This window comes from Bos javanicus, chromosome 12 (genome assembly GCF_032452875.1).
Source record: "Bos javanicus breed banteng chromosome 12, ARS-OSU_banteng_1.0, whole genome shotgun sequence".
Classification (NCBI taxonomy): Eukaryota; Metazoa; Chordata; class Mammalia; order Artiodactyla; family Bovidae; genus Bos; species Bos javanicus.
The window spans coordinates 15,123,598-15,139,941 of NC_083879.1; the positions used below are offsets into that span (position 1 = coordinate 15,123,598).

Sequence of the window (16,344 nt, forward strand, 5' to 3'; positions counted from 1 at the left end):
AGATTTTCAACAAAGAGCGCTTGGAAATTAAACATTTCATGAGCCGGAAAATGTTTTTATGCTACCCTCTCGGTTGGGATTTGACTAGATATATAGAGTCCTCTTCTAGATGCAACTGTACCTCAGAATCTTGATGGCATCAATCCATTATTATATTTCAGAATTCTTATGGAGAAAAACAGCCATTCAGATTTCCAGTCCTTTGTAGCTTGGTTTTCCTCTCTGGAGGCCTATGGTCTCTTCCCTTGAAGTAGTCTGAAAACTAAGGATGATGAATTTTGGTGTGGGGCGCTGCACTGGGTCTTCCCTGGGGCTCACCAGCTCAGCAGTTGTGGCACAGGGGCCTAGTCGCCCCTCGGTATGTGGAATCTTATAGTAGATCCTTGACCAGGGGTCAAACCTGCGTCCTCTGCATTGGAAGGTAGATTCTTAACCACTGGACCACCAGGGAAGTCCCAGTGATGATGTACCTTAAGGTGGGATTATTTTCACCCGTTGTCCTAGGCATGCCATTCTATGAAATTTTCTTCATTTAATGATGATTTCATTCCCTCTATTTTTCCAGCCATATCTTTTCTCTCTTTTCCCTCTCTCCCACCTTGGTGGCCTACTTTCTGAGATATTTTGCAACTTTATCTTCCAACCCCTCTAGTGAGTTTTCCATTTCAGCAATCGTGGTTTTAATTTTCAAAAGCTCTCTTTTATTTCTTTGATCTTTTACAGCATCCGCTTCTTGTTTCATGGATGTTTTCTCTGAGAATATTAAGTGTTTTCTCACATGATCTCTATCTCTCCAAGTTATTATTATTATTATTATTATTGCTATTTGTTTATTTTGGTCTCCATCTTTATTTTTAAATGCTTATCTCAATTGTCTAGTAATCCTTGGTTGTCTGCTCATATTTAAGAACAAAGCTTTCAGCTCTGTTTATAAGCTCTGAGCACATGGATGGGGCTTATTTGATTTGAGCTTCAGTGTAAGAAGATCTGACTGGGACATCACCTTAGGAAAACTCTGATATTAGTATCTTTAGGTCTTTTCTCTTGAAGTGAAGTGAAGTGAAGTGAAGTGAAGTCACTCAGTCGTGTCCGACTCTTCAGTTCAGTTCAGTCGCTCAGTCATGTCCGACTCTTTGCAACCCCATGAATCGCAGCTCACCAGGCCTCCCTGTCCATCACCAACTCCCGGAGTTCACTCAGACTCACGTCCATCGAGTTAGTGATGCTATCCAGCCATCTCATCCTCTGTCGTCCCCTTCTCCTCCTGCCCCCAATCCCTCCCAGCATCAGAGTCTTTTCCAATGAGTCAACTCTTCACATGAGGTGGCCAAAGTACTGAAGTTTCAGCTTTAACATCATTCCTTCCAAAGACTCTTAGCGACCCCAAATTCCCAGAAAAGGATTATCTGCTCTCCTGCCTGGCTGTCAATATTCTGGAAGCTTAGTGAGGAAAAAGAGCTGGGAGCCAGTCCCCTTTTCTAGAGGATCCCCACTCTCAGCTGTGCCTGACATTTCCCCCCCGCCTTATCGTCTTAAGAGAATAACACTCATCTTCTTCAGGAATGGGTAAAGAATAGTCCCTAGGCTACACAGGCAAGAGAAGATGTTTAGGAATCAAATTACCTCTCAAATGAACTTTTCATCAATATTCATGTTTCTAGCCTCACCTTCAAATCCAGTCCCCTAAATACCTGTATCATGGATTCCTGAACCTTTGACTGTCCTCTAAAAAACTGGGCTGCTTTTCTGTTCTCCCCACCGTTGGCCTAGGACTCTGACACTTCGGGTCAGCCAAGTTAGCCAACATTCGTCCAAGTGCTTACCACCTTCCAAAATCTGTTGCTGTCATCTTTTCATTTCTGTTGGAGTTATGTCATATAGAAATACATATGTCATTCAGATGGGTGGATAAAGAAGCTGTGGCATATATATACAATGGACTATTACTCAGCCATAAAAAGGAACGAATTTGAGTCAGCTCTAGTGAGGTAGATGAACCTAGAGCCCATTATACAGAGTGAAGTAAGTCAGAAAGAGAAAAACAAATATCATATATTAACACGTATAGATGTAATCTAGAACAATGGTACCGATGAACCTGTTTGCAGGGCAGGAATAGAGATGCAGACATAGAGAGCAGACTTGTGGACACAGCTGGGGAAGGAGTGGAGGGGGCTAATGGAGAGAGTAGCATTGACATATATACACTATGATATATAACATAGCTAGTGGGAAGTTGCCGTATAACACAGAGAGCTCAACCCAGGGCTCTGTGACAACCTAGAGGGGTGGGGTGGGGTGGTGGGTAAGAGGGAGGTTCAGGAGGGAGAGGATACGTGTATATTTACGGCTGATTCATGTTGTTGTATGACAGAAACCAACACAACATTGTAAAGCAGTTCTCCTTCAGTTAAAAAAAAAAGTCATTGTATTGGAATCTCAAAGGGAGAAACAGAGATACATGTATTTCTAGAAGCAGAGAGTACTTTTAAGGAAGAGAAATTGCAATAGAACAACTATTATACCAAAAATCAAAGGGCAATAAACTGAGAGGAGAGTAAGAGTGTGAAGAAAGATGCTCCACGCTTAGCTCTTTCTTCTAAAGAGTGAAGCAGAATGCGACCGAATCACAGAGGAAGACGGAACGCCTCACATAGTTAATTAGATTTGGAGAAAACTTTATTATGGTAGGTGATTTTATCGGCCCCAACAAATAAAACAGCTACCACTTTCAGATTTGCTTCTGTCCGAGTATTGGTCTAGGTAACTCACTTACATTAACTCATGTGATCTTCATGATGCTATCATACTCATTTTCCAAATGAGGGAACTAATGCACAGGAAGGTGAATTAGCACATCTAAGACTAAAGACGTACAAAGAGAATCAGATTCTGAGTTCCAGTCATCTTGACACTGGGCTTCCCAGATGGCTCAGTGGTAAAGAATTCACCTGCAATGCAAGAGATGCAAGAGACTCAGGTTCGATCCCTGGGTTGGGAAGATCCCCTGGAGAAGGAAATGGCACCCCACTCCAGCATTCCTCCCTGGAAAATCCCATGGACAGAGGAGCCTGGCGGGCTGCAGTCCATGGGGTCTCAAAGAGTCAGACACGACTGAGCATGCACTCGGACAGCATCCTGACACTAAACTTACATCCAGGGTCATATTCACAATGTGACACCCATAGACTGTATTTCTCACATTATACTTAAAATGGGCCAGCCAGCCATATTTTCCCCACGATTCCTCACCACCTCAGTCTCATTCACAGTCATGTGTCTCGTATTCATTATTTTTCTTGTTTTGGGCTATTTGCTTTCTTTCCTTTGTTGGGAGGCTGGTTTATTCCCTTTAACTTCTTGTTCTTCAGCTAGTCGGGATCCATTTCTCCCATGTGATGATCAGGGTGTGGTTCTTGCTGATGTTTGTGGCTAATGTAACTTCATCCAAAGACTATTTTATGGTTTACTTTGAGAAATTTAGCAGATTATAAGGGCTGGGGATGACTTAACCAAATACAGTGGATTACTAGCTAAGACCAAGAAATGATTTCTTTTTGTGTATTATTTATAGCACAGAAAATGAGTTTTTGTCTCTGAGTAGTTTCTGCTGTCTGCTGAGAAGAAACAGAAATTAAGTTCATTGGCATTCTGGTTTTATACTTTTCTTCAACTCTTCTTTGAGGTTTCATATTTTGCTACTCAGCCCTCCTTGCTTTGCTAATGCCTCTTCCCAGAATTAATATTTTAAGATACTAATATTCTGCTATTAGTGTGGCCCATTAGAACATTCATGAACTCACATTGCCTCCTCCCCCAGTTCAGAATGACTGACTCTTCACAGTGGCCCTAGGCAGCCTTGAGCACCATGCTAGGCCTTGGGTGGGGAGAAGGAAGGACACAAACTTGGGAAGTAAAGATAAAGAGAAATAAAACGTGAGGCAAGAAGAAACGGAGGAAGAGGAAATAGATAAAACAAGGGTGCTAATCAGGTGACGGGGAGAGGCTCCCAGTGTTATCCAGGCTCTACATCCAGGTTCCCCGCACCCCACGACCCAGATAATCATGATGGTGTGATCACTCACCTAGAGCCAGACATCCTGGAATGTGAAGTCAAGTGGGCCTTAGGAAGCATCACTACGAACAAAGCTAGTGGAGGTGATGGAATTCCAGTTGAACTATTTGAAATCCTGGAAGATGATGCTGTGAAAGTGCTGCCCTCAATATGCCAGCAAATTTGGAAAACTCAGCAGTGGCCACAGGACTGGAAAAGGTCAGTTTTCATTCCAATCCCAAAGAAAAGCAATGCCAAAGAATGCTCAAACTACCGCACCATTGCACTCATCTCACATGCTAGTAAAGTAATGCTCAAAATTCTCCAAACCAGGCTTCAGCAATACATGAACCATGAACTTTCAGATGTTCAAGTTGGTTTTAGAAAAGGCAGAGGAATCAGAGATCAAATTGCCAACATCCATTGGATCACCGAAAAAGCAAGAGAATTCCAGAAAAACATCTATTTCTGCTGTATTGACTATGCCAAAGCCTTTGACTGTGTGGATCACAATAAACTGTGGAAAATTCTTCAAGAGATGGGCATACCAGACCACCTGACCTGCCTCTTGAGAAATTTGTATGCAGGTCAGGAAGCAACAATTAGAACTGGACGTGGAACAACAGACTGGTTCCAAATAGGAAAAGGAGTATGTCAAGGCTGTATATTGTCACCCTGCTTATTTAACTCCTATGCAGAGTACATCATGAGAAATGCTGGACTGGAAGAAGCGCAAGCTGGAATCAAGATTGCCAGGAGAAATATCAATAACCTCAGATATGCAGATGACACCACCCTTATGGTAGAAAGTGAAAAAGAACTAAAGAGTCTCTTGATGAAAGTGAAAGAGGAGAGTGAAAAAGTTGGCTTAAAGCTCAACATTCAGGAAACGAAGATCATCGCATCTGGTCCCATCAATTCATGGGAAATAGATGGGGAAACAGTGGAAACAGTGAGAGACTTTATTTTTCTGGGCTCCAAACTCACTGCAGATGGTGATTGCAGACATGAAATTGAAAGACGCTTGCTCCTTGGAAGGAAAGTTATGACCAACCTAGATAGCATATTCAAAAGCAGAGACATTACTTTGCCAACAAAGGTCCGTCTAGTCAAGGCTATGGTTTTTCCAGTGGTCATGTATGGATGTGAGAGTTGGACTATAAAGAAAGCTGAGTGCCGAAGAATTGGTGCTTTTGAACTGTGGTGTTGGAGAAGACTCTTGAGAGTCCCTTGGACTGCAAGGAAATCCAACCAGTCCATCCTAAAGGAGATCAACCCTGAGTGTTCATTGGAAGGACTGATGTTGAAGCTGAAACTCCAATACTTTGGCCACCTGATGCGAAGAGCTGACTCATTTGAAAAGACCCTAATGCTGGGAAAGATTGAGGGCAGGAGGAGAAGGAGGCAACAGGAGATGAGATGGTTGGATGGCATCAGCGACTCAATGGACATGGGTTTGGGTAGACTCCAGGAGTTGGTGATGGACAGGGAGGCCTGGCGTGCTGCGGTTCATGGGGTCACAAAGAGTTGGACATGACTGAACGACTGAACTGAACCCCCGGGGGACTGGATAGACCATCCCAGGTCCAAAGGATAGGAGTTTCCACCTTTATTTTGGCCATAATATAGTTTCCTCAGTTCTTCTCTGAGGATGGTTTTAACCCATCCTACCTGCCTTTTCACTTCAAAACTCAGTACAGTCATCCCTTGGGGTCCATGGGGGATTGGCCCCAGGATCTCCTCAGATATGAAAATCCACTGATGTTCAAGTCCTTTGTAGCATCACATGGTATCGTACAATTAATATATTCAGCCCTGCATATACACAAGTCCGTATTCCTGGATTCAGAGAGGCAACTGTAATTATATCAGCTCTGGGCAGGATATAGTGTGAAGGGCTATATAGCCCACAGAGTGTTTTTTGTTGTTGCTGCTTTTATATTTCATGATTTTTACAAATATTTATTTATTTGGCTGCGCCAGGTCTTAGCCATGGCTCGTGGAATCTTTAGTTGCAGTAGGTGGGATCTAGTTCCCCAATCAGTGATAGAACCCAGGCCCCTCTACTGGGAGGGCAGAGTCTTAACCACTGGACCCCTGGAAGTCCCCTACAGAGTGTCTTTAACATTACCCTTGAATGCCTTTAGACAGATCTGCCCTCTCCAATGCCTGGGGCTCCCATGTGCCTTGTCAGAGCCTCCACTTCTCTCAGAGCGGAAGTGGCCTGCTTGGCTTTTGAGAGCCCGTGAGTAAGTGACACCTGCCTGATATCCTGTGTGCCCCGCTAAGAATGGTTTCCGTGTCCTTCATTCTCCACATAATGAATCTGTTGAAGAGGCGGGGAAGCTCTCAGTATAGGTACCTGCCTGCAGCTCTGTCCATCAAAGCAGTAACAGCAACCAGCTGGACATTACAGAAGCCGCCGTGCAATGAGATCCCAAAATGTGCCAGGCCCTGTCCTAAACACTTTACATGTGATAACTCATTTAATCCTAAAACACACAGGTGGGGATAGATGAGGGAACCGAGGCACCGAATCACCAACTGGGCCAGGTTTACCACCTGGAAAAGCCAGGACTTCAACCCCTCCTGACTCCAAGCCTCCATTGGATCGTCACAGCCCGGCTCACTTGCTGTCATCAACCGTGGAGTTAATTACAGAGATAATTAAACTAAGAAAGTTGAGGCCTCTGGACTCCAACACTTGCTCACTCAGCTCCTTAACTCACTTCCTCCCTCCATGAGGGAGCATAGTAGGCAAGCAATTTATGGGATCCTGTCTCTAACATGAGAAGAACAGACCGCATGTATCCATCATCACCCAGAGGGGCCTGTTTTGTATTGTTATACATTTCTTCACCAAGAACCACTCAAGATGACAAGTCTTCTAAAGAAAGATCAGGAAAAAAAAAACACACAAAGAAAAACTGAAGAACATACCTTTCAGAGCAGTAGTTTGCTTTGTCAAGGCTTGGGACGTAGCCCTGGTTTTTTTTTTTCAGTGAGGTCTTTGAGTGTTGCAGGAATGTAATACACCAGGCATAAGCCATTTTCTTAGAGAGTCCAGAAGTCCGAGAGACATAAACAACTTGGAATTGCTTTTGAAGGCCAGGTATTTAAAGTCCCCAACATAATGACTTATTAATAAAGCTCTCCACGGCTCATACATGAATGTTATTAACAAATCCTATTTAATCAGTCAAGATAATCTGATTAACTGGAATAAAAGAGGCATCTAGATCCCCAGTAATTCGCTGAACTTGCACAACACCAAGGGATGTCTATGCTGCAAACCAAGTAAAAGCATTTTGTGAATGTGTATGTGAGAGGTCTGATCTGGGCTGCTGGCTTCTGGATTCAGCCACACTCAGCTGCAGCCTCACCAGGGCCCCTGTCTGATCTAGCCAACTCCTGCTGGTCAGGGTAGCTCCATCCCTCTGTCCCGCTACCGGCGCCCCCTCCTGTTCTGAAGTCACAAATCTGTGCGGTCTCCTCCCTGCCCCCTGAAGCCAGGACGAGGCTGGTGCGGGGTGGAGGGCAGGCGGTGTAGCTGGAAGGAGCCTTTGTTGGAGCCACAGGAACAGAGAAGCAGGGGTGGTCACTTGGGGCCACCTGTAGCCAGAGCAGGTCAGGACACCCGTTCCTGCCTCCAGAACTTGGGGCCTGAGGATCATCTCGTCTCTGCAGTCTCCTGGGGGATTCAAGCACACAGCCACTTCACCCATCTCAACCCCAAGCTCACACAATCACTGGTGGGAAAAAAAAATGATAAGAATCAAGTAAAAAGGCGTTAACAGTTTTTCAAAACTCTTCGAATCCAAGGCTCTGATCCACTTTTCCAGTTGCGTGTGCTCAGGCATTCACTCGTGTCCGACTCTTTGTGACCCCACAGACCTTAGCCCACCAGGCTCCTCTGTCCATGGGATTCTCCAGGCAAGAATACTGGGGTGAGTTCCTCTTTCCTTTACCATGAGCCTTTGCTTTTCCTCCCATGCGGCAACCAGCCCTGAACTCACCTCTCATGCGTCCATGCGTCTTCGCTTCCACTTCTGCCAGGCCCCTCATGCTCAGGTCTGGGTGGGGTAAGTGGGGAGGGGGCTTTGAGTACCACTCCTTCCTCAGCCCTCTCTCCCTTGATTCTTCTTCAAAGCTCAGGCCAAATCTCACCTCTGGGGCTCATTCTCAGATGACTTGACCTGTCGGAATTCTTGTTTCTGGGATGCTGTTTCAAAGAGTCATTATTTTAACTTGCAACGTGCCTGGGTTGTTTACACTGTGTCCTCAAAACTGAGGAAACAGATAACAAGAATGTGGCTTGGGGGACTTCTCTGGTGGTCCAGTGGTTGAGACTCTGACTTCCAGTATAGTGGTTCAGGTTCTAAGATCCCACGTGCTGTGGGCAACTAAGCGTGTGCCCCAACTATTGAGTCCACACACTGTAAAGCCTGTGTACTGCAAACTGTGACAAAGACTCTGGGCAGCCAAAAATTTTTTTAATTAAAAATAAAAAAGCATGGCTCCTGCCCTCAGTGGGCTTCCAGTCTCGGACCTGGTGATATTGCAGTGGAAGTGCTAAACTAGTCTTGTGAGCAAAGTTTCAGGAGAGCTTCTGGGGTTGGGAGAAAGAACCCCTGCGTCTGCCAGCGTTCAGCATGAGCTCCATCGTTGAGGATGACAGTGGGTACCCATGGCATGGCTTCCTGGTGAGTCAACCATGTTCTGTTTTTACTGACACACACTTGGGGATACAGGTCACAATATTTTTATTTGGCTTTTTTGCTTAATCGCATAATAAATGACCCTCCCTCTTTTCTTCTTGCTTCTGGTGTGGAGGCTCCTGGTCCTACGCATATCACCCATCACTTGCACGTGCCCTGGTGAGGCTCCAATCCAGGATGTAAACACCGCTGAGAGGTAACGGTACGTCCCGAGGGGACTTCCCTAGTGGTGCAGTGGTTAAGACTCTGCACTTCCAGTGCAGGGGGGCGCGGGCTTGATCCCTGATTGGGGAACTTAGATCTCACATGCTGCACAGTTTGGGCCAAAAAAAAAAAAAAAGAACATTCCCAAACATCGCCATCCTGTAGCCACATGAAGATGGAATAGGAAATGGCCAGGCTGCACCGTTCAAAGGGGGAAGTCAAGCATGTTCGCTGTCACCCACCAGCCTCCCTCCCGCTCCACATTCCACTCCAGGACCACTGTTGACAACCGTAAAATCGAATTCCTGGCCTGGAAAAGCTGCTCCTTAAAGGCAGATGTGCAAACAGGAGTGTTAGGAGGAAGGCCGATCCCTCGATTCAGAGGCTCTGGTCTCAGGATGCAGCGTTGCTTCAAGCTCTAGTCTTTGCGTTTGTTCATTTGTTTTAATCTCTTGGCTCTGGCCCATGGCATGTGGGAATATTAGTTCTCCCACCAGGGATCGAACCTGCACCCCCTCTGTTGGCACTGCAGAGTCTTAACCACTGGACTGCCAGGAAAGTCTCCAAGATGTCCTCTTGAAGAAGGTTGCAGGAAGTGTGCTGTCTCTCAGACGCCCCTCCTCCCAGCTTTTCCAGAATGGAGTGGCCACCTTTTGTCTGAATACAGCTACTAGGAAAACACCACGGGTTTTCAGATGTGTCCCTGAAGCCCCTGGTGCCTGGCAGCCCCACCCTTAGTGCTGAGGGCGCTGACCACAGCTTCAGGAATCCTGAAGATCAATTTTCGGCCAATGATGCCAGTGGGAGAAGGAGGGGACAGATCCGAGTCTGTTTTCCGCAATGAATGTTGGTAACTGTCACTGAGGGGACCTCAAATTGCACCCGGGCGGCCAAGCTTGAAGAGGAGAATGGACCCCAGGCTCTGTGGAGGGGCTTGACCTGCCCGAGGACACATGATAGGTACGGATTCTACCTGGGTCATTGTGCTCCCCGTCAGCAGAGTCCGGTCTGGTTTAAGTAGCCCAGGCAAGCCAGCCTGTCTTACATCTGGGACGGGTCAGGTTTCTTAGCTACGAGTCATTTCCCCTACTCACATAAATGGAAAAAATTGATCAGACGCCAGCCTGTTGGGTCATCTCTGCCCCTGCCACAGAAGGTGATGGGCACACGGCTTTGTCAGGCAGCAAATTTATTGGCTTAAATTTCCCGACGGGAACGGGAAAATGGTCTGTGCCAACCTCTTCACGCGCGAGGAGAATGGCAGAAGTATCCTATACGTGCATCCTGCTTTTTAAACGATGTGCTGTGAGATAGAGATATTAATTGCCTGATGGGGAAATTGAGACTCGGCTTACTTACATCCACTAGCGGGAGAGAATGGAGAGCAGTTTTGTCATCTTAAAACATAAGATTTGCGTTTCTAGCCCTGAGTAGAAATAACCAGTGACAGTAAAAAAAAAAAAAAAATCTGATGTTCTTAGCTAACAGAGAATGGTAGGAAGAGTCATGGCCATCATTAGAATTCCACTATTCTTTTGATTAAGTAGCACAGTTGATGAGTTCATACAGGATATTTGAGGACTTCCCTGGTGGCTCAGATGGTAAAAGCGTTTGCCTACAATGCTGAAGACCCAGGTTCAATTCCTGGGCCAGGAAGATCCCCTGGAGAAGGAAATGGCAACCCACTCCAGTACTCTTGCCTGGAAAATCCCATGGATGGATGGAGGAGCCAGCTGGGCTACAGTCCATGGGGTTGCAAAGAGTCAGACACGACTGAACGAATTCACTTTCTTTCTTTTCTTTCTTTATAGGATATTCTGTGCAGACTCTAAAACTGTGGGGCTGATGAACTAACAAATCTCTCCCTCCTTCCCTCTGTCTCTGTCTGTCTGTCTCCTTTCCTCCCTCTCCTCAGTCTCCTCTCTGTCTCTCTCTCCCTTCCTATCTCTGACTGTCTGTCTGTCTGTCTCCTTCCTTCCCTCTCCTCTCTCTCCGGTCTCTCTCTCCCTTCCTCCCTGTCTCTGTCTGTCTGTCTCCTTCCCTCCTTCCCCCCTCTCTCCTCTCTGTCTCTCTCTCCCTTCCTCCCTGTCTCTGTCTGTCTGTCTGTCTGTCTCCGCCCCTGCCCCCCCCGCCGTCTCTCTCTCTCCCTTCCTCCCTGTCTGTCTGTCTGTCTCCTCTCCTCTCTCTCCTCTCTGTCTCTCTCTCCCTTCCTCCCTGTCTCTCACTGTCTGTCTGTCGGTCCTTCCCTCCCTCTCTTCCCCATTCTCCCCCTGCCCCGGTCTTCTCTCCGTCTCTCTGTCCATCTCTCTCCCTCTCTCCCCCTGTCTCTCAGAAGCCAGCTACCAGACTCTTTCAGGAGACCTCCCAGCCTGTGAGGAATCATTCTTCTCCTGAGGCCTCATGGCCTGAATTTCAGCGCGAGAAGGGTCGGCGTTTATTTGTCTTGGGCTGCGTCGTGCGCGGCAGTCTCCCTGAGGTAACCCGACGCGGCTCTGAGGCGCGCGGGCGCGGGCGGGCGCCCTGGCCTCCTTGTGTGCGCTCCAGCTCCCGGGGAGAGTGCCCTCCTTCATGGGAAGGCCTCCACAGGCCCAGCCATGGATTGTTTATTTACACTCAAGGAACAGATCCTGAAAAATGAAAACCAAAACCAGTCGGAATTCAGATGACCGAGGTCTGGGTGGGAAGGCAGATTCTGGGGTGATTTCCCAGGCAGGGTTTCAGAGAGGATTCCATCCTAATACTAAATATTTTTGAGAACAGACACTCCCTTTTCTCAATGCTGTGTTGAGAAATACAACCTTAATACAGCCTTAAATAATAGGGTTGAATACAACTTTTGGAGGGTGTCTGAATAGGGGTTTTATTCCTCTATTCCCTAGGAAAACTTCTGGAAAATACCATATAGGGGCTTTATATGAGCATCATTCAGTCGCTCAGTCATGTCTGACTCTTTGCAAACCTATGGACTATAGCCCACCAGGCTCCTTTGTCCATGGGGATTTCCAGGCAAGAAGACTGGAGTGGGTTGCCGTTTCCATCTCCAGGGGATCTTCCTGGATCAGGTGTCGAACCTGTCTCTCCTGCATTGACAGGCAGATTCATTAGTGCTGAGTCACCAGGGAATCCCTATCTGCCTGTTGCTAAGTCATGTCCAACTCTTTGAGACCCCATGGACTATAGCCTACCAGGCTCCTCTGTCCATCGGATTTCCCAGGCAAGAATACTGGAGTGAGTTGCCATTTCTTTCTCCAGGGGATCTTCCAACCCAGGGATCAAACCTGAGTCTCCTGCATTGGCAGGTGGATTCTTTACCACTGAGCCACCAGCAAAGTCCTGAGTGTAGGTTCCTCTGAAACAATAGACCCTTGGCACTGAGATTCCAGGCTTCTGTTCTTTGCTGCCAAGCCTCTATCTTTCTTCCAGTTATTGGGCGCTCCCTGGATGCTATGCTTTGTACCAGATACTTTACACGTGCCCCTCGATTATTTATCACCATTCAATCAGGCAGGCCCCATGACTGTACCTGGGTTACAAACAAGGAAGCTGATACTGAGAGAGGTCAATTGCTCCAAGTCAGAGACCAAGTGAACACAGACCCCGACGTCCAGCTCACTTCCATTTGACTTCACCTCTGTGCTGTTAACCACTGGGATTTTCTGTCTCCTCAACTGACCACTGCTTTCTGACTTTTTTTTTTAAGTTGCTCTTTCACTTCTAAATTGATTGCATCTGTAAACAGCATGATGTATAAACCCATATCCTTCCACTTTTATTTTTGGAGAGATTCTTGTGGTATTCAGGGTTTCTCAGCCTCGACACTGTTGACACTTGGGGCTGTATAATCCTTTGTTGAGGGGCTGTATGGCATATCGCAGGATATTTAGCAGCATCCTTGGTCTCTACCTACTATGTGCCAGTAGGTAAAACCCTCCCCCCAAGCTGTGACCATTAAAAATGTCTCCAGAGGGACTTCCCTGGCAGTCCAGTAGGTAAGACTTCACCTTCCAATACCAGGAGTGCAGGTTCGATCCTTGATCATGGAGCTAAGATGCGACATGCCTCAAAAGGCCCCCACATCAAAACATAAAACGGAAGCAAAATTCTAACAGCTTCAATAAAGACTTTCAAATGATCCGCATCAAAATAAAATCTTAAAACTTTTTTAAAAGTCTCCAGATACTGCCAAATGTTCCAGAAAGGGGGCAAAGTCGCCCCAGCTTAGAATCCACTGAACTGGCATTATACCCAGCAGCTGATTAAAAGGGGCAATGGGTTTCAAGTTCTCCTTTCTACAGTTCCCATCGTTACTCCAGAAAGTATTTTCAACCTTCCCTTATGTTACAGTGTCCCAGCAGTAAGGTCACATTCAACTAGCCCTCAAAAATGGAGCCCAAACACTACTGGAGGAAGAAAAAGTCTATGACTTCGGCAGGCAGGACAACTCAGTAACAGGTCTATGAACAGCACCAAGAGAGCCAGTGGAGGAGCCGGCAGGGGCCCTTGCAGTGAGAAACGGACCACCAGCCCTTCTTTTTGGCATCAACATCCGCAGCATCTCTGGAGACCAACCACACAGCTTCACTACTTAATTGCTGGGATCTCTAGATCCCAGACTCTAAAGCATGTGTTGTTTGCGGTTGTCATTGTCACAAGTCCCAGGACTTAGGATTGCAGAGCAGATGTTTAGATTTACAAAATGACAGAAGACATAGAAAGTATTGCAAAAGTGCTCAGGCTAATCCTACGACTTTTCATCCTAATCTAGAGAGCTGTCATCACCTTAAATAATAGGGTTGAATATGACTTTTAGAGGGTGTCTGAGTAGGGGTTGTGTTCCCCTATTCCTTAGGGAAACTTTTGGAAAATACCATATAGAGGCTTTGTCTGAGTGTAGGTTCCTCAAAAAAAAAAATAGACTCTGAAAAATGAGTTGGATACTAGTGGTTTGTTTGGGAGAGGATCCCAGGAAGCATGGTACGTAGGCGAAGCAAAGCAGGGACGGGAAGAAAGCTAAGAAAGGGTTATCTTCAAGAAATGGGTTATGTCTATGGCTCCATCCTCTGGGGTCCTCTGAGTGATTGTGTATAACACACCTTAGGACTGTGCCCCCAAGGGTTACTGGAATATCTATCAAACCCCATTCCTCATTGGTTGACATCTCCTGGGAACATGAGCTCCAGGGCACTTGTGGACATGCCACACTCCTGGGGTAAGTGCACACCCTCAGTCATAGAGAAGCAGGCAGGTGAGTTGCAATGGTTACCAATGGCTGTGTCACAAACTACCCCAAAACTAACTGGCTTAAAACAATACACGTGAATATCCCAGTTGTTGTGGGCTGGGAATCCAGGTGCAGCCGAGTTGGGCGTTCTGCTCAGCATCTCTTAAAATGCTGCAGCCAAGGTTATTACTGGGCTGCAGGCAGCTAAAGGTTCACATTTGGAGGGAGGGATGTCCCTGGTGGCCCAGTTGTTAAGACTCCACATTTCCAAGGCAGGGAGTGCAAGTTCGATTCCTGAACTAAAATCCACATGTGCCACAGCATGGCCAAAGATATAACTATAAATAAAAATTTTAAAAGACGAACTGGGGAGGAGCCAACTGCAGGCTCTCTCAGGTGGCAGTTGGCAGGATACAGTTCCGCACAGGCTGGTGGCCTAAGAGTCTCAGTCCCTTGCTGGCTGTTGATGAAAAGCCCTCCTTGTCATGTGGCCCCTCCATTGAGCAGCTCACAACGTGACAGCTGGCTTTCCTCAAAGAGAGCAAGAGAGGGCGAGTGTGACCAGGGTCACAGTCTTTAAAATCTAATCCCAAAAGTAACACCCCAAAAGTAACACTGTTGTTGGATTGTAGTCATTAGAAGTGAGTTCCTCAGTCCATCCCATGCTCCAGGAGTAAGAGTTTACACTAGGCGTATAACCAGGAGACACCCTCCCAGGAGCCGTTTTAGAAGACGCCCATTTCAGGAGTGGATGAAAATTGCCCACCAAAGCTGTAGGTGACCTCTGGGCTGAGACAAAGGGATATGACCACAGCACTTGCATGCACCCTATGGATATAGCTGCATGCTGTTACATTATCCCTGGTTAATGAGACATTCTAGTTGTCTTCAAAATTCAAGGCCCTGGGGAACATGGCTTCTTTTTCACTGAATTAGAGTTTATTTACAATATTCCCGTTGGATCAGATGCTAAAGAATCTGCCTGCAATGCAGGAGACCCAGGTTCTATCCCTGACTCGGGAAGATCCCCTGGAGAAGGGAATGGCAACCGATTCCTGTATTCTTGCCTGGAGAATTCCATGGACAGAGGAGTCTGGCAGTCCATGGAGTTGCAAAGAATATGACATGACTGAGCAACAAACACTTTTATTGTGTTAGTTTCAGGTGTACAGTATAGCGATTCTGTATTTTTGTAGATTATACTCCATTATAAGTTACAAGATAATCACTATAATTCCCTGTGCTATACAGTATCCTTGTTTATCTCTTTGTACCTGTTAATTCCATTGAAAAGGCAAGTATTACTATGTTGTTGTTGCTGTTCAATCACTAAGTCGTGTCTGACTCTTTTCAACCCTGCGGACTGCAGCACATCAGGCTTCCCTATCCTTCACAATCTCCCAGGGTTTGCTCAGATTCATCTCCATTGAGATGGTGATGCTATCTAACCATCTCACCCTCTGTCTCCCCTTCTCCTTTTGTCTTCAATCTTTCCCACCATCAGGGTCTTATCTAATGAGTCAGTTCTTCACATCAAGTGGCCAAAGTATTGGAGCTTCAGCTTCAGCATCAGTCCTTCCAATGAATATTCAGGGTTCATTTCCTTTAGGCTGGACTGGTTGGATCTCCTTGCTGTCCAATGGACTCTCAAGAGTCTTCTTCAACACCGCAGTTCAAAAGTATCATTTCTTCAGTTCTCAGTCTTCTTTATGGTCCAAATTTCACATCCATACAGATACTGGAAAAATCATAGCTTTGACTCTACAGACCTTTGTCTGCATAGTGACGTCACAGCTTTTAATAAGTATTATTATAAATGGGGACGCTTAGTGAACCTGGTGCAGACTGACAAATCTGAAACTGACATGAACCAAGTGACAGGCACCGTGCTGAGTTCCAGAGTGTGTGTGTGCTCAGTCACTCAGTTGTGTCTGACTCTTTTGTGATCCCATGGACTGTAGCCCACCAGGCTTCTCTGTCCATAGAGTTTTCCAGGCAAGAATACTGGAATGGGTTGCCATTTCATACTCCAGGGGATCTTCCAGATCCAGGGATTGAACCTGGGTCTCCTGTGTCTCCTGCATTGGCAGGTGGATTCTTTACTGCCAAGCCACCTGGGAAGCCAGAGACACAGAGATAAATCCTCA

At 46.4% G+C, this 16,344-nt stretch overlaps 1 non-coding gene across 1 annotated transcript; it reads left to right on the forward strand.

The window, feature by feature from the left end:
• Positions 1–10,559: 10,559 nt before the first annotated feature.
• Positions 10,560–10,633, forward strand: TRNAC-ACA (transfer RNA cysteine (anticodon ACA)). The gene has a single exon. It is a non-coding gene; the product is annotated as a tRNA-Cys (tRNA).
• Positions 10,634–16,344: the final 5,711 nt, after the last annotated feature.